General features: G+C 36.8%; 1 protein-coding gene across 3 annotated transcripts in view; it reads right to left on the bottom strand.

Annotated features, from left to right (window-relative positions):
• The window catches only part of PKIA (cAMP-dependent protein kinase inhibitor alpha), a 99,409-nt gene that overhangs the window by 65,605 nt on the left and 14,181 nt on the right, over window positions 1-19,623 (bottom strand). The window lies entirely within an intron of this gene.

The following is a 19,623-nucleotide window of genomic DNA, read 5'->3' as shown; positions in this document are numbered from 1 at the left end:
CCGGTTTCAGAGATGAGGCCTAAATGGCACAGGTTTCAAACTCAGCCCCACGCCTTGTTAATTTTGGCTCACATAATAATGCTTCCTGATGCCACCACACAGGCCCTTACTTTGAGATAATAGGTGATTTAACTATGTATATGTGTTGTTTTTTTTTTTTTTAATGTTACATAGAAAGCTAGACTCAGCATTTTGTATGTGGTATGAGAAATATGATACTTGGAGTATATTGCTATTTATGATAAACCCAGATTTACATAAATCTATCTCAACTGAAAAAAAATGCTAATTAATATTATCCTCTTTAATGTATTTACTGACAATCTCTTCCTCCTTAACTATATGGCCCTATATCTAGGGTACTTATTTGTGCAAGATGCCAAAGTTATCACCACTGGAGTATGCCATCAGAGAGACAGATTTTCCAAGTGAAGTCAAGTAACCTTCATGGTTTTAACATGATCAAAAAATTAGCAGTTTTAGTACATTAGTTGCTATACAAAGCCATGGATTTCATTAGCCATTCAGGAAACCTTCAAAACACTACATGGCCAGTAGGCTGGGCCAGCTTTTGCAAACTACAGCAAACCAGTCTTCATAAAATAATCTAAGGGGCATTCTTGATCTAAACTCAAACAGAATGGGATTAAATATATAAATCCTTGCAGGAAGCTTGGATGTGGAAAAGATTTGTCACTTAGGATGGCAAATCAGCTTAACAAGTGAGGCATTGAGACTGATGGAATACACCCTCTCCAAGGAAGAAGCTATAACAATTTCCACTGATGGTGACAATATTTCCATAGGCCTCTGTTTCCAGGAGGTTACAAAAAGTATCACAGAAGAACACTGAAAACACATAATTGAGTCTTTGTAAAGAATCAGAAAAATACATCAAATCCCTCTTGAGAAGAACTAAGCTTAATTAAGAATAACCATTATTATCATTATAGAATTATATTATTATTAATATTTATTATAAAATAAGTTATTATATGCAGGGAAGATTGGCATCACATCAGCATTACATCACTAAAACGTAATCAGTACACAAAATGTGCTAAGCTTAAACTAAGGATTCTCACTTTTGTTCTTAAGGTTATGGCAGTTTATCATAATTTTTCAGTAAAACTCATTCTCAAACTTACTGTATCTTATCAGAGCTATTTCAAAAGGGATCTTGTTTGTCATCTCCATAAAAAAAAAAAAAAACCAAGCCATGCTTTTTCTATGAAATCTTTGGAGGTTGCTATGACAATGATATTTCTAGCTTAGCTCACAATTCATATTCTTTAGTTCTTACCCAAAGTAACCTGGTTCTGCTTGCTAGGTATCATCTTCTAAGATTCTGAAAGATTATCTCAAAAGTTTTCTCCAGAGATTGGGATTGGGAAACAACAGAATAATTAAATGCTGAACTTAAAAAAAAAAAAAATCGTTCCTACATATAAACTACCAAAACTGAAATAGGAAGAAATAGAAAATTTGAACAGACTGATAACCAGCAAAGAAATTGAATCAGTAATCAAAAACCTCGCAAAAACAAGAGTCCAGGACCGGATGGCTTCTCAGGGGAATTCTACTAAACATTTAAAGAAGAATTAATACCCATTCTTCTGAAACTGTTCCTAAAGATAGAAATGGGAGGGAAACTGCCAAACTCAATCTGTGAGGCCAGCATTACCTTGTCCCCAAACCAGACAAAGACCCCACTAAAAAGAAGAATTACAGACCAATAACCCTAATGAACATGGATGCAAAAATTCTTACCAACGTATTAGCTAGCAGGATCCAACTGTACATTAAAAGGATTATTCACCATGACCAAGTGGGCTTTATTCCTGGGTTGCAGGGGTGACTCAATATCAAATCAATCAACGTGATGCACCACATTAATAAAAGAAAGGATAAGAACCATGATGCTCTCAATACATGCAGAAAAAGCATTTGACAAAATACAGCACCCTTTCTTGATTAAAAAAAAACAAACAAAACCCTCCACAATATAGGGATAGAGGGGACACACCTCAACATCATAAAAGCCATGTATGAAAGACCCACAGCAAATATCATCCTCAAAAGCTCAGCTGACAGCTTTTCCCCTAAGGTCAGGAACAAAACAGGGATATCCATTCTCACCACTACTGTTCAACATGGTACTGGAAGTCCTGGAAGTCCTAGCCTCAGCAATCAGACAACAAAAAGAAATAAAAGGCATCTAAATCAGCAAAGAAGTCAAACTGTCATTCTTCGCAGACGACAAACAGACATTTCACCAAAGACATACAAATGGCTAACAGATGCATGAAAAAGTGCTCAATATCATTCGACATCAGGGAAATATAAATCAAAACCACAATGAGATACCACCTCACACCAGTAAGAATAGCCAAAATGAACAAGTCAGGAAACAACAGATGTTGGCAAGGATGCAGAGAAAGGAGAACCCTCCTACACTGTTGGTGGGAATGCAGGCTGGAACTGCCACTCTGGAAAACAGTATGGAGGTTCCTCAAAAAGTTGAAAATAGTGCTTCCCTACAACCCAGCAATTGCACTACTAGGTATTTATCCAAAGGAAACAAACATAGTGATTCAATCGGGCACATGCAACCCAATATTTATAGCAGCAATGTCCACAATAGCCAAACTATGGAAAAAGCCCAGATATCTATCAACAGATGAGTCGATAAAGAAGATGTGGTGTATACACACACACACACACACACACACACACACACACGCACTGGACTATTATTCAACATCAAAAAGAATGAAATCTTGTCATTTGCAATGACGTGGATGGAACTAGAGGGTATTATAATAAGTGAAATAAGTCCAAGAAAGACAAATACCGTATGACTTCATTCATATGTGGAATTTAAGAACAAAACAGATCAATATATGGGCAAGGGAGGAAAAATAAAATGAGATAAAAACAGAGAGGGAGGGGGCGCCTGGGTGGCACAACGGTTAAGCGTCTGCCTTTGGCTCAGGGCGTGATCCCGGCGTTAAGGGATCGAGCCCCACATCAGGCTCCTCCGCTGGGAGCCTGCTTCTTCCTCTCCCACTCCCCCTGCTTGTTCCCTCTCTTGCTGGCTGTCTCTATCTCTGTCAAATAAATAAATAAAATCTTTAAAAAAAAAAAAAACAGAGAGGGAGGCAAACCATAAGAGACTCCTAACTATAGGAAACAAACTGAGGGTTGCTAGAGGGGATGTGGGTGGGAAATGGGGTAATTGGGTAATGGGGACTAAGAAGGGCATTTGATGTACTGACCAGCGGGTGTTATATGCAACTAATGAATCAATAAATTCTACCCCTGAAACATAATTATAATATACTATATGTGAACTAATTTGAATTTAAATGAAAAATTTAAAAAAATCATTTCTATTTTGAGCACCCTAATATAACTATATTCATTTTGCATAATCCTTTCTTTTTTAACAAGGATACACATTTTTACATGGTCACAATTATAGCAAACATATAGTCTTCCTTTATCCCTTCCACTATTTTCAATAGTGAAAGCATTTTCCATAGTACATAGTTTGGGGGATTATTTTAATACTAAAGAATATATGACATTTAGTGGATATAATCCACATTTAAATTTAGTAAATTCCCTATTACTAGCTATTTAATTCGTGATCATTCCCCCCTTTTTACAGATAAATTCACAAGTAACATTATTATGAATATGCATTTTTCTTCTAAGGAATTATTTCTTTAGTACAATTTATTAATTTTTTTTAAGATCTTATTTATTTATGTGACAGAGAGACAGCCAGTGAGAGAGGGCACACAGAGGGGAGTGGGAGAGGAAGAAGCAGGCTCCCAGCGGAGGAGCTCGATGTGGGACTCGATCCCGGCACGCCGGGATCATGCCCTGAGCCGAAGGCAGATGCTTAATGACTGTGCTACCGAGGCGCCCCTCTTTAGTACAACTTAATAAGAGTGAGACAAGGGTTATGATTTGTTTGGCTTGTATTTACAGTATTTATAAAAAGGTGAAATTGAATATGTTTAGGTGAGGCATATATGGTATCCTGTTTCCACTACCCTCCCTCAGGCCACACTGTACATTTACATTACTCGTGTGACCCTTGCCTTGAAAGCATTTAAATTTTTGACTCCTGGGTCAAAGGTATAAGTATTTTTACAACTTTCAATAACTAATATCATTTAAGTCCTCAAAACCAATTATACCTATATTTTTGTTTTATTTTATTTTATTTTTTTAAGTAAACTGTATGCTGAATGTGGGGCTTGAATCCACAACCCTGAGATCAAGAGTTGCTTGCTCTACTGACTACACCAGCCAAGTGCCCCCAGTTATACCTATATTTCAATATCACCAACTTTCATTCATTTGAATGCTTTCTACATGCTAGGTGCTGTATAGGCACGGGGGACACAGTGATGAAATAAGACAATGAGCAGGGAGGTAAAATAAGGTGTGATATAATAGAAATTGGATAGGGTGCGAGGGGAACTGATGAGAAGGGTAGAAACCAGCCTTCCCCAAATAAAGTCATTACATGGGAAAGGGATAACAGGCAGATGAAATATGGAGGAAGGAAAATTCCAGGTAAAGAGAGTACTATATACAATGGCCTAAAAAATATAAAGCAAAGCATATCTTAAGTATTATGAGAATGTAGAAGGTGAGATTAGTGTTGAAAGATTATGAATATATATATTCATACATATATACCATTTTATAATAACATAGCCATCTTTAGGTGTCATTTAATATTTTTTGTCTAATGTATTAACACGTTATAATGATGTTTTTAATAGGCACTGCATCTGAGAACATCAAATTCCTGGCATAATCAATAGAATGAAAAGTGGCACAAAGATTAGGAAACTCACTAGCACTTGGAAGAAGACAGGCTTGGGGACGCCTGAGTGGCTCAGCTGGTTAAGCATCTGCCTTTGGCTCAGGTCATGATCCCAGAATTGAGTTCCATATTGGGCTCCTTGCTCAGTGGGGAGCCTGCTTCTCCCTCCCCCTCTGCCTGATGCTCCCCCTGCTTGTGCTCTCTCTCTCTCTCTCTCTCTCTCTGATAAACCAAATAAAATCTTTAAAAAAAAAAAAAGAAGAAGAAGAAGACAGGCTTGTGTGGTTTGACAGCAGCATGGGCCTATGTGTTGAAGAGTTGCTGGAACTGTAGCAATAGGTGGGAACAGTTGAAGGACCTGAAGTAGGCTAAGGAGTGTATTTTGGATTTTTCTACCGTCAATGAAATGACAGAGAAATGTTAGCGGAAACAAAATCATAATGAAAGTTAACACTCATTCTCTTAATTAAAGTTAAATTCAGTATGTTCTGGTTTTAGCACTGGAAAACAATCTCCAGGTAATTGAAGGAGGAAAACCACATCCATTAAGAGATTTTCTCATTTTGATTATCACTGGCACCCCCATGCCAGCCTCTAGGCCTAAATTGTAACACTTTTCTGAAGGTATAGACAAAATAAAAACATCTTGTTTTGTTTCACTTTAGTACAAATGACATAGAAGAAACACCAAAAGAATTTATGAAATGATAAGAGAGAAAAACTGGGAAACAGGGAGTGTGAAAAATATACAGAGTCTGGTTTACAAAGAACTAGTTTATTCTTTATAGATCATTTTTAGCCTAGTCCACGGAACTTTACACTGGATTCCAAGCATCTGTTAACCTATGAAATAATATGTAAGACATTGTGTGCATTTGTATAGTCTATGTATAAGGGATGGAAGAAAACCTTTACGAGTAGAAAAGAAATTCTTGCTGTTGTCTATTATGCAAGCCAAAAGCGGATGGGGCAATTTGGCAGAAACAGTACTATAAGGGATATAAACAACTTGGTCCAAGTACACAGCTCCTAGATTTGTGTTGAAAGAGTTGTGTTACATTATTCAAAAGTAAATTTTAGAATGTCTGGAACAAGAGTTCTTTCCCCTGTGTTCAAGACACTGAGGGTTTCTGAGAATCTCTTTGAAATCACACTGAAAATTCTGTGCCCATGTATATGTGTATATACATTTTCTGAGAAGTCATCAAAAGGTTCATAAGCCCTTCAATGGCACTTTCTCATTCCACTTCTGTGCTGGGTCTCCCATTTCTGAAGGTAGAAATTCCAGCTTCTGAGACCTTGGGCATAAGTCAGCAGGTGGTGAGGGACCCCTCTCCAACATTCTGCATCTTTGGAGTGTCCTTAAGCGAAGCAAGCAGCCATCTAATTATGTACATCATTCCTCACAATTGTTATTACTGTATTTTAGAAGATTAACAGATGGGGAAGAAATAGTAAGTAAGTAGGTAAGAGACTATTAAAAGGGCCAAAAGTGAAAAGTAACAGAATTTAAACTATGATAGTAGGAGTGGGGGTATAAAAGTAAGGATGGGAAGGAGGGACAACTGGGTATTTGGTACTGTTAAAAAAAAAAAACACAACACACCCAAAAAGGAGTTACCTGGGTTAAGCCCTTGTCAGTAAACCAAGACTTAATAATCGACCTAACCTAACTGCAGTTTCAACCTCTCCTAGGAATATAATTAACCAGTCAGTCTGAAATCTCCTGGTCAGCACTAGTGAGGTAATCCACCCTGCCTTCCCCCAAAGGAATGTGACCTTACCTGAAATAATCCTTTCTCTTGTTTATGATTTCTCTGTTCTACCCCTTTATCCCTTTAACAATCTTTCCTTTCCATCAGCTCTTGGAGTTCCCTTCTATTTGCTAGTTGGGATGCTGCCTGATTCATGGCTTGTTGAATAAAGCCAATTAGATCTTCAAATTTGCTCAGTTGTATTTTGTTTAACAGCATATACCACAGCATTTTTTTAAACCTAAGTTGTCACTCAGTGTTTGGAAAAGAAATTGTTTTTTTTTTTTAAATTGTCACTAATTGGGAAAAGAAGGAAACAAGAGAATCAGTGCCTGGTGTATAATAGGCATATAATGCATTTTGGAAAAAAGCAGACTACAAATTTTAATATTAGCTATATATTAACTTGCAGAGCAGATAGGAGTTGGACTTTTATATTACTAATGCTTACAATATTTGAACTTCTAGTTATCTCAAGTTCATTAGACCCCTGATTATTGTTGCACTGGAGTCCTAGAAGTTTGAATTTTGAGATATGGATGAAAACTGAGGTCATGGCATAGAGAGAAATGATGAAACTATAAAAATGATAAGGAGCTTGGTGAGCCACAGTTGACCTCTCAGGAAGGTGTTAAGTGGGCACTGTTTCTGGAGGATACAGCAGTGGCTTGAACAGAGAGAGCCAACATTACTTCCTAACATTAAGTTCAAATTTGGGGAGGACAAAGAGGTAGAATAATAATCAGAAAGTGACATAAATGTAAGAAGCAGATTGGCTTTCTTTCACTAGAGAAAGAGAAAGCTAAACTTCTGTTGGAAATGGTAGGGGAATCATTTGAAAAATCCAAATTTCAACTGAACGGAAGAGGTCAGAAAATAATAGGAATAAAGAAAACTTAGTTTATTCATGAGGAACATGGAAATTAGAGTTAGTGAAAACCAGTGTCAAAACATGTCTTTGGGGGCGCCTGGGTGGCACAGCGGTTAAGCGTCTACCTTCAGCTCAGGGCGTGATCCCGGAGTCCTGGGATCGAGCCCCACATCAGGCTCTTCTGCTAATGAGCCTGCTTCTTCCTCTCCCACTCCCCCTGCTTGTGCTCCCTCTCTCACTGGCTGTCTCTATCTCTGTTGAATAAATAAATAAAAAATCTTTAAAAAAAAAACAACAACAACAACAAAAAAAAAAAAACATGTCTTTGCCACTCATCATTAATAATTCTGGACTAACCAGAAAAAAATATGAGCTATATTTCACATTAAGTCAATGTTGAGGAAAGTGATATATCTATGTAAAGTATACTACAGTTGGTAATTTGCAATACTTTAATTAAAGTTCACATTAAAATATATAGAGAAAATTACAGAATTATCTGCCCATTTAAAAGAAAGCAGTATTATCCTTTCTTAAAAGTCCTGAAAGTTAAAGACAAAAAGTACGAAATGTAAATTACTCACTGAAGTTTCTGAAGTAATTAGAAAGTTTGAATCAAAAAGAGATTATGTTTGAGGGTGCCTGGCTGGCTCAGTAGGTAGAGCATGTGACTCTTGATCTTGGGGTCATGGGTTCAACCCCATGTTGGGCATAGAGCTTACTTAAAAAAAGAGAGAGTGATTATGTTTAACAAGGATGTGTTACTGTTTAGCACAATCGTTAAAGAAACAGAAAAGTTCAGTGGGAATACTTTCCCATTAAACCTTCCCCTCTGGCTCCTGTTGTACAAAGGGAGCCAGCACCTGCCCCTCATTTCCCTTGAATAGTGATTAACTTCTTCCAGGAGGGTTAAACTTCACAGTTAAGAGCATGAGGTTGAACCCTTTGTGCCTGAATCCTAGACCTGCCCACTTGCTAACTACAACTTTTGACAAATTACTTAACCTCCTCTAAGTCTCTTTATTTTTATTTGGAAAATGTGGGCAATACTTATGAGGGTTAAATGCCACTGAAAAAATAAATTAGTATGTATTTAAGTTCTCAATAAATGGTGACTAAGAATGGTGACTATTGTCATCAGTAGGAACTTGGAAAGTTAGATGGAGATAGTAAATGGATTCACAGAGGAAATGCAAGAATGTTGAGGTTAGGCTGAATTAGGTTAGACTGAACTGTTTCAAGAAAGGTACCAACTAAAAGGCGTCCTCCTTCCCCTTCAGCTGCCAGAAAAAAGAGGTGAGGTTAATAGAAAAGAGAGAATAGGTTGAAAACTTCTAAATGCTTTATTTCTTTTCTTTGAATTTAATATAATTTTAATTATTTTAGGAAGGGCACAATCTCTCCAGTTTGCCACAGGCGTCTTCCTTCTCTTACCTGTGACCTGGCCCAATTGGCTTGGCCCTATGGGCATCTAAGTAGAGGAAGCATGTTTGAAGTGTTTTACACACAAAAACAGAAGAAGCTATTTAATACTACCACCCAAAAGAAATGTAGATATGCACTTACGTGTTTCTGTGGGTCTATTTGTTCAACGTCTCTCTTAACAAGAGCTTTGAAGATAGACTTCTCATCCTCTCTGACACTTGTTTGGGGCAGGGACAGCAGCAGGGATAGCAGAGAAATCTCAGATTGAAAGACAACCTACCAATACCCACAGGACCTACATTACTATTTCTTACTTTTCTCCTACCATTAGAGCTCTCAAAGAAGTGATTTATACCCTTTCATTGCCTTTTTCATTCATTCCTTCCATGTATCTCTCACAATCAGGTTTACATTTTTTACTTCATTTTCTTTGTGATGTTATAATTGCAAAAATGAAGTGAACTTGGCTCATTCTTCTCTCTTCTTGACCCTAATGAACTATGAAACTAGTAAATATTTTTTTTCTCTTTCTCTTATCCAGCAATCCACCCTATAGGATATCAGATTCTACAATGCATAGGACAAAATTGTTCTCATACAATATATTGAATTGTGTATATATAAATCTTCACATTCACTATAGCTGTATAATATTCTTTTGTTATTCATTATCTATTTATTATATTCATTTACATATATAAAATGAATGTGAATATTAATTTTATCCCTAAAAATTTAAACCTTCCAGGCAACAAATATTTCTGTCTTTGTAGGCTATCTAGGTCTCTATCCACTACTCTGCTTTTTTTTTCTTTGTCTTTTCTTACAACCATCTAAAAACATAATAATCATTCTTAGTTCAAGCAAGGATCTGGCCTGGAAGCCACAGCTTATTTATTGCTGCTTTAAAATAATTGGTTCAAGGAATACAGGACAAAACTAAGTAGTCAGTTATTGATGTTGGATATTGCACATTTTAACGCAGGTGAGAGACAACAAGTACTACAGTAAGAATATACTTACCAGTTCCCAAGAAATATAAGAACCAAGGTAAATTGAGTCCAGTTATTTATGAATAAACCAGGCAAGTTCTTATCTCTTGGTTCATGCCTCTGAGTCTTTCTTGTTCTATACAACTGTCATTTCCTGACAGTGATTCCTTGCTTACACTGAAGTGGAGTTCTCATTTTCACCTTAGCTCTAGCCTTCTGAGAAAGGAATTGGTGTACTTATTTCTCAATCTCTTATCATGTACAGCCTTTCTTCTCTGATATAGCAAAAATGTTACTGTTGAGAAAACTATTTGCTTTGCCTGTTAGTTGATCTCACCAACCTTTTCCTCTGCATTTTCTATGGTGTGTTTAATCAACTTAAATTACTCACAGTTGATTTCCAGGCCTACTAATAGACCTCCTCTGCCTTTCAATACTCGCTCACCTTATTTCCCTTATTTCCTTTTTTTTTGGTCTATCATTTTTGTTTCAGATTTCCTGTATTTAAGTGTCTTGTTAATATTATGCATAATATAGTCATAGATAATAGGAGAAACAGACGTAACACTTTTCTGCCAAGGCAAACACTCTTATTCACAAAGCACAGTTGTTTCTTCTCAATTGTGTGCACAATCTGTCTGCTGGGATGGGTCATTACCATCTTCAAACATGTAAGACTAAGTTACATACCAGCTGAACATTTCCAGATTCTGCCTATCTCCCAGGCTACAAACTTTAGAACAAGCTTTGACCCTTAAGCATCTGTTATTGTCTGAATATCTGTGTATCTACCAAATTTGTATGCTGAAATCCTAATGTCTGATGTGATAGCATTAGTAGATGGGGCCTTTGGAAGTTTCTGAAGTCATGAGGGTGGAACGTTACGAATGGGATTAGTGCCTTATAAGAGAGGAGCCAGAGAGATCCTTTGCCCCTTCTACCGTATGAGGACATAGAGAGAAGGTACCGGCTCATGAACTCCAAAGAGGACCCTCACTAGCAGGTGACCATGCTGGCACCTTAATCCTGGACTTCCCAGCCTCCAGAACTGTGAGCAATAAATATGTTGTTTAGAAACTACCCAGTTGGTATTATTTTGATGAAGCAGCAAAACCAGACTAAGACAGAATCTTTCTCCCCCTAGGGGAATAGTTTCAAAACCAATTACATAGTAAAATTAACGTATTACCTCAGCACACACCAAGTGATGCCTGATGAGGTAAAGTCCAGAAACAGGTTTTCCGAAGAGTTCTATCATGATCTACTACCACATACCTAAGAGATACACTTTCATTAGCATTAGAAGCTTCACATGGCTGTGGTTTTCTTCATGGCAGTGTAGACACCAGCATCTTACCACCTCTCTCTAAATGAGCTTGGATGCCTCTCTTCTTGTCCTTGTTTGGGGTTTAGTCTAGTTTTGAAACTTGGACTTAGCTGATCTTCAGACTGGTTATTGTCATAATTATCTATTCTCTTTCAGGAACATTCCTTATTACTCTCATATCCCAGGGCAATTTTAGAAGTGTAAAGCAACAAGGAGTATCTTAACAAGATGAGGGGGGTAAAAAAAAGGATTGTTGTTCATTTATTCAACATTTATGAGTAGTTGCCATGTGCCAGGCATTCAGGCATTGTGCTTTTGATGCTAGAAATAGTGAACAGACCCTGTTTTCAAGTGGTTCATAGTAAAGTTGGCATGACTTTCAACTAGACAGACAATATAATGAGTAGGTTAAGTGCCAGGATAAGGGTTAGAGTTAGAAGGGGGACACAGAGAAAGAACAAGTTTATCATGAAATACTTTCGGAAAACAGGACATCTGATTCATTTTTTAAAGAAAACATAAGATTGTGAAAAACAACAACAATGTTCAGAAATGAACATTTAAGGCAGAGGCAATAGCATGCATAATGAGCAATGGTGCTTCTAAAGAACAGCCAATGGTTAAGTAAAACTGAAGTGTAAGAGCCATTTGAGTAAGTAGGACAAGAGATGTCAAAATTTTCAGTGAATAATCTATTGTAAGAATATATTTCCTTTCAGGGTGCCTGGCTGGCTTAGTCGGTACAGCATCTGACTCTTGATCTCAGGGTTGTGAATTTGAGCCCTACATTGGGTATAGAGATCACTTAAATAAATAAAACTTCAAAAAAAAGAATATATCACCTTTCTTTCTTTCATTCTAGAAATATTTACTGAGTGGCTCTTCTATGCAAGTGACTATTGTAGGTTCTGCAATGAAAAACCAAGACCCTACCATCATGGAATTTGCATTCTAGCTGTGAAGGAGACAATAAATAAACCAGTACTAAAATATATTGTCTTGGGGCGCCTGGGTGGCACAGCGGTTAAGCATCTGCCTTCGGCTCAGGGCGTGATCCCGGCGTTATGGGTTCGAGCCCCACCATCAGGCTCCTCTGCTATGAGCCTGCTTCTTCCTCTCCCACTCCCCCTGCTTGTGCCCTCTCTCGCTAGCTGTCTCTATCTCTGTCAAATAAATAAATAAAATCTTAAAAAAAAAAAAAAATAAAATAAAATATATTGTCTGTCAGATGGAGACAAATGTATGGAGAAAAATATATCAGGTATGGGATAAGAGCATGTGTGTGTTAATGTGTGCAAGAGGAAATGTTGCACTTGCATGTTCATGTGCAAAAGTTATTTTTTATATGATGATCAAGCCCTCACTAAGGAGGTGGCATTTGAGCAGAGACTTGAGGGTAGTTTAATCCTATTACTATACCCTACATATAAAATTCTAGTTGTACGCATATGAATTTTCTAGAACATTTTCAGCAGATAAAATTGTAAATGCAAGGGTCTTTGTGTGGGAGAATGCTGTGTTTAGAAAGCACAGCAAAGAGGTTGGTGCTCCTGCTGTGGAAACCTTAAAAATAGTAAAGTGGAGAGCCAGTGGCGGTGGAGGGGGTACAGATTAGATAGGGCTTTTTAGAGAGTCTCTTTAAGTACTTGTACCCTGGTAGCTCTTCCCTCTTACGGAGAGAAAAGGAAATGTCTAGCCCCAGGCAGTAAAGAACAGGTATCTGTTATTTTTAACTAAACACTTAAGCTTAAAAGCCTAAAAATCTTAATGGAGAGAGAGATTTTACTAAATTTTTATAGCTTTTTTTCTTTAAACTACATCAGAGTAATAGATGAATAAATCCAAAGAATTGTCAATGTAGGGAAAGTACCATCAGGATTTTTGTATTTTGTTTTGCTTTGTCTTATTTTTTAATAACAGAGAAGAGAAATTACCATTACTACTTTGAATCTGGGAAAAACTTGAGTAAAGAGAGGCTAAATGGCTTATTAAACTGTAAACCTTGGTTTAAGAATGGGAAGAGTAGGAGTGCTGTACTGGCTGCCCTAGGCCAATCACCCACTCAGAGGACGGCAATTTACTTTCAGTTGGCTCCCCAGGGCAGGAGCAATTATCTTCCCAACAACTTGGACATCTCCCTAAACAAGACAGAGGCTGTTTTCAGAGGTTTCTCATTCCTCTTCCTGAATCTACAAACCCCTTTAACTTGAGCAGTGGTTGGTTCATCAAATGTATACCAGCAAAAAGTATTTCCTAGGAACTTGAAAGAAATGCAAATTACCAGGTGGGGCCCCAAAATCATTGTTTTGACAAGCCTTCTGATGTCCTGATTCAATTAAATCCTGAGTCCCATCCTCTCCTGGTCTGAGAGAGACAGAGCCAGAAAGAAAAGGTGGGGGGGGGCAGGGAGGAGGAGGTGGGAATGCCCAGGAAATTGTGTTGGAAGGTGAATCCAAATAGTTTTTTATATTGGGCTTTTACCGTGGTAATTTACAAATGATTGTAAACAACCACAAATTGAAACACGTAGTTACTTTAAGGTCTCTTTAGCAGAAATCAATCTTAAATTGTGGCAGCTCTCCTATACTCTGGTCTATTACTTGATAGGTCATTTCCTCACAGGGATGACTAACAGCAATTCTACAGAAAATGTTCTTTATATTTAAACAGCACTTTCTGTTCCAAGATGTCAAAATGCTTGACAAGTAGTGAAATGTAGCTCACTAATTTTCTCAGCCCCATGGCAGTAAATAGTTAACATCTACCATCACTGTTGTTTACTGGTGATTTCTTGGCAAGGAAAGTTAAAATGCCTTGGCTGTGTGTTGGAAGTCAATGGCTGGAGAAAATATCATTCGTTTGGATACCATAGTACTGGAGTTGATAGATTATTCACTGAGTTCTATTACTACAATCCAAGGATAGATAGATAACTGCTCATCAAGGAGAAAGCCCAAAGAATATTCTTGTACTTTCTTTAATTAAACCTGGTTTTTGAAAAATCATCTGGCCCAATCTACATTTAATGACCGTTTGAATGGTACTCAAATCCCTGTTACTTTTGGTTGCTTAGAATTGATGTCACTTGAAGAATAAGAAGCAAAGGCTCATTACCTTGGGGAATGCTTGAGAACCACAACTGTTTCAGTCATCCTTGACTCCCCAGTGACCAGTACAGTATCTGGAATAGTATATGTGATCAGTAACTATTTTTTGAGTGAATGATGCATAAATAAGTCAAGATATTTTTAGAGTCGGAGACCACCTGTCAGGAGAAAACATAGTTTAAAAACTACTAAGTTCTCAAAACCTACTGCGAGATGAATGCTGATAAAAACTTGACCATGCCCTGTCACTGTATATGATTCTGTGACACCAGTATCTACTAACTGATGTGGAAAACAAAGGCAGAAGAAAAATTAAGTTTCCTTACTACCTACAGCCCATTGACAAGTCCTTGAAACAGGCAGAGTGACATTCCTCTAGGAACTCAACTGCCTCAATATTAATACTTTGTTAAGAGCCAAAGGCAATCTTAGCCCAACCCCCAGGATCCTGTAAGTCTACTTTAACATATAAAAATTCCTTTGGATCATATAATTGTCTTTCTCTGACTGACTTATTTCACTTAGCATAATACATTCTAGTTCCATCCACGTCGTTGTAAATAGCAAGATTTCATTTTTTGATGGCTGCATAATATTCCTGTGTGTGTGTGTGTGTGTGTGTGTGTGTGTGTATGTGTGTGTGTATACACCTACCACATCTTCTTTATCCATTCATCTGTTGATGGACATTTGGGCTCTTTCCATAGTTTGGCTATTGTGGACATTGCTGCTATAAACACTGGGGTGCAGGTGCCCCTTCAGATTACTACATTTGTATCTTTGGGGTAAATACCCAGTACTGCAATTGCTGGGTCATAGGGTAGCTCTATTTTCAACTTTTTGAGGAACTTCCATACTGTTTTCCAGAGTGGCTGCTCCAGCTTGCATTTCCACCAACAGTGTAGGAGGGTTCCCTTTTCTCCACATCCTCACCAATATCTGCCATTTTCTGACTTAATTTTAGCCATTCTGACTGGTGTGAGGTGGTATTTCTTTGTGGTTTTGATTTGTATTTCCCTGATGCCAAGTAATGTTGAGCACTTCTTCATGTGTCTGTTGGCCATTTGGATGTTTTTGCAGAATTGTCTGTTCATGTCCTCTGCCCATTTCTTGATTGGATTATTTGTTTTTTGTGTGTTGAGTTTGACAAGTTCTTTATAGATTTTGGATACTACCCCTTTATCTGATATGTCATTTGCCAGTATCTTCTCCCATTCTGTCAGGTGTCTTTTGGTTTTGTTGACTGTTGATCTCACTGATATGTGGAATTTGAGAGACAAGGCAGAGGATCATAGGGGAAGAGAGGGAAAAAATGAAACAAGATGAAACCAGAGAGGGAAACAAACCATAACAGACTCTTAATCTCAGGGAAAAAAAACTGAGGGTTGCTGGAGAGGAGTGGGGTAGGAGGGATGGGGTGGCTGGGTGATGGACATTGGTGAGGGTATGTATTGTGGGGAGTGCTGTGTATTGTGTAAGACTGATGAATCACAGACATATACCCCTGAAACAAATAATATATGCTAATAATTAAATATTAAAAAATTAAATTAAATTACATTTTAAAAAATTCCTTTGGAAACTTCCTTTATCTCTACCCCTCAAGATACATGTTGGCAATCATCCCCCAAGTATATGACCTACCGATATACATCGGAAGGGTCTCATGACTGAGTTTCTACTAAACAGTAATAAATGACGTTTCCTAACAATAGCTATCTCCCTCAGGATCCTGAAAACCTTGTTTCCAAAATACCTGAAGACTTACCCTATCCCCAACCACCCCCAGCTTGAAAATATATAATGGGTCATTCTTCATGACCCCAGGGCAGCTCTTTCTGCCAAGGGGTTCTGTCCCCTTGTTTTAATAAAACCACCTTTTGCACCAAAGAGGTCTCAAGAAGTCTTTCTTGGCCATTGGCTTCGAACCCTAATGTCTTGCCCTACGTCACTAACCAACAAAAAAAAAATCAGAATTCAAATTTGGGTATGTTTTCAAGATGAAGATTCCTCTCACCTACCATTTCTTATGATAAAATTTGGAAGCCTAGAATCAATAGACAACATACTGGTTTGTGACTTAAAATCGGAAAGTTTTATCCCATTTTGGAGGCATGAAATAAACTCATGCACAAACATAATTTTCATTAATGAAAAAATCTAATTTCCAAAATGCTAAAAGTTAGTTTCTCAAAATATTAAAATGACCACAGGTCATAAGCCAAGGCACCCTATTTTTTAAAAAATAAGGGACTATAGGGGCACCTGGCTGGCTCCATTGCGGGAGCATGCAACTCTTGATCTCCAGACTGTGGTTCAGGCCCCAAATTGCGTGTGAAGATTGCTTAAAAATAAAATGGAAAAAAAAAAAAAAAGAAGAAGAGACTGGAAAGTTGCACAATTACTATTAAAGATTTGCTAACTTTGTTTGAAAAAAAATTACTTGTTTTAAATAAAACAAAGCTCAACTAGGCTGACTATATATCATTAATTTTAAACTTCCTGTGTTAGATTTGTTCTATCCCCAAAATGCCAACCATGCATATTAAAGTTGAGATTTGTTTTTTTGCTTAAGATTTCTGTACCCCCTTCCTGTTTGAATTTTACCCCTTTTTAACAATATTGCTGAAAATTAGTGTGGTTTATAACCACTGTTTAGCACTCTCCCAGCAGTACTTAGGACAGTGGCTAGTACATAACGAACAAATAATATAGTTTCTAAACTACCTTGATTAAAATCCATGCTTATCCTGGTTTTAAGCACTTGAAGACAGAAATAGTTACTAATTGCACAAGAACATACGAATAATCCAGAGTAAATGATAACTATAAATACAAATTATCTATTAAGATACAGAACACATCTGAGATTTGGGATTACTTCCTGATGAGCCTGAATTCAGAGCTATGGTAAACACTTACTTGAGGCGTGTTACCATTTTCTGAGTACATACTGAAGCAAGAAGTTGACAAGAGAGTATGTAAGATTTTCCAGGCTCAAATAGAGCTTGACTCAACTGCATGGAAACAGCCTATAAAAGACAGAAGGGTCCATTGTCTACTAGATTAAGCACCCCCTGTGGCAAGGCATGCAAGAGAGAGGAGACAGAGATCTAGGTTTCAAAGATCCTTACTCCACTTATCTGCTCTCACAGGATCAAATTATAGGCAAGTAAGAATGTGAGAACCATTGCTTATGTACCTTTAAACATACAGTAACAGTAAAATGTGGTTCAGTGAACAGTACATTAAATCTGACCAATCAGAATAATTCCTCCTTTCTTGATGGAACAATTCTGGTGGAAAGGAACAGAGGTGGGCATGGGATGGGAAGAGGGTGCTTTCCTTTTGTTACAGATTCTAAACTTTCTTTAAAAATTTTCCTATGATTTAACCTAACTTAAAATCTTACTAAAATTTATGGGCTTTTTTAAAAATTAAAATTAAATAAGCTGAGTGCTGAGGGTGAAAAAACCCTGGTAATAATTTTAAGATAGATTTATTGCTGTGAAAATTACCAGAATTGTTTTTGTTCTAAGTATGAGACTGCCATAACATTTCGATTATGATTATTAGTAAATAGAAATTCACTGGCTGTCTTCATCTGATACTATTATCAGAGACTTCACTTGAGAAAATTTAAAATTATTTATTGTGTTGAAAATGCTACAAAACCCTAAATTGAACTTCATTATGTAGCACAGAGTTTTCAAGAAACTCGGCAGAATTTTGACATCTCTCCTGCCTTCAGCTCTTCCTCCTTTACCTCCACCCCTCCTCCCCTCCCTTTTTTTCCACAAGCAAGTAAATGGGCATGTAACAAATAGTAGGGATCAAAACCCTTATATTCATTATAGGGGTTGGGAATGTGGACTCTTGCAATAACAGGTTTTAGATGCTTTAAACTGGTTTTAAATACTTTATCTGTACCGTAATACTAGCTGTGTGACCATGAATAACTTAACCGTTTTGCTATCTGCTTGCCTATCTGTATAATAGGTAATAATAGTGTCTACCTCTTAGTGTTGTTGTGAGGGGGAATCTATTTGGTTTTAGAACAGCATTTAGCACAGAGTAAGCAAAGTAAGTATTATCTTTCACTTCTCTGAATATGTAAAATATTTAGTATTTGGATCCATAGTCTCAAAATCTAATATTCACTGATGTGAATGGCTGATTAGTTAAATGGAGGGGGGAAAATGCTATAGCAACTATTCCTTTAGTTTCTCATTTTTTTTTTTAACTGAAAACCAGAATCACCATTTCCTGGTATTATCTGTTATTGATATTCAGTTCAAAACCATAATGTTGTTTCTGAGAAGACACTGAGTATTTGAAATGAAGGGAACTAAGAAATAGTAGAAAATAAACTTTATGATTTTATTAATCCCAAGCAAAAGATAAAATTAATGGCAATATATATGAAAACTACAGAAAAGTCATACAAAAAGAAACTCAAGTACTTACAGAATAGTTGAAATTCAAATGACAGCAAATGACTAATTCTTAAATCAAGAACACTTCACTAAAATTAAAAACATAAATGCTTTCTTTTTCTTGCTTTCTTGTAGGAGGTGAAAAGAGTACTCGGTAGGTGTCAGACTATTTTAAAAAGCAGATTATAGTGGTGATATTTTAGAAGCATAAAAATACTGAGGCAGATCTTATAAATGACTTGTTTAAAATAATTTTGCACTTAATAGAAACCTAGTAGAAATGCAATAAAAGTGTCCAATGTAGTTACAGAAGAGAATTTTCTGTGAATTTTAGTTATTAACTTTTAAAATGATAGATTATATGGCCAAGTGCTCCAATTAGGTTGCAAATTATACAAATAATGTTCTAGTTTGAAGAAAAAATTACTATTTGACTTTCACCTAGATAAGTGTGTGTGTAAATAAAATGATATAACCTCATGAATATTAGCATTGTGTCAATGAAACTAGATTTGTATATTATTTAACCCAAATAAGCCATCATCATCATCAATGTTTATTAAGCAATGCAATCCTTTAAGTAGAAGGCATGGTTCTCCAGAAAAGAAGTTGATAATGGCAAAACATAAACTGGAATATGGTGAAGAAAACAATATAGCGGTTTTTTTGTTTTTTTAAATTAAATCTAGAAGCTTATCTAACCTGACCACCTCTTTGAGTTGATGAAAGTAATCCATGTAGATCTTCCTGGTTCAGGTACCAGTGAGGTCTACAGGCAAATTTATAAGTAGGAACAGATCTAAGCCTATTTTCATTTTCCAGCTTACCCTATACACATTCAGTTCTTGTAGCATCTAGGAAA

Source organism: Ailuropoda melanoleuca, chromosome 9 (genome assembly GCF_002007445.2).
Source record: "Ailuropoda melanoleuca isolate Jingjing chromosome 9, ASM200744v2, whole genome shotgun sequence".
NCBI classification, from domain to species: Eukaryota; Metazoa; Chordata; class Mammalia; order Carnivora; family Ursidae; genus Ailuropoda; species Ailuropoda melanoleuca.
The sequence above is the reverse complement of the archived record's forward strand: the minus strand, read 5'-3'. Positions and strand labels throughout refer to the sequence as shown.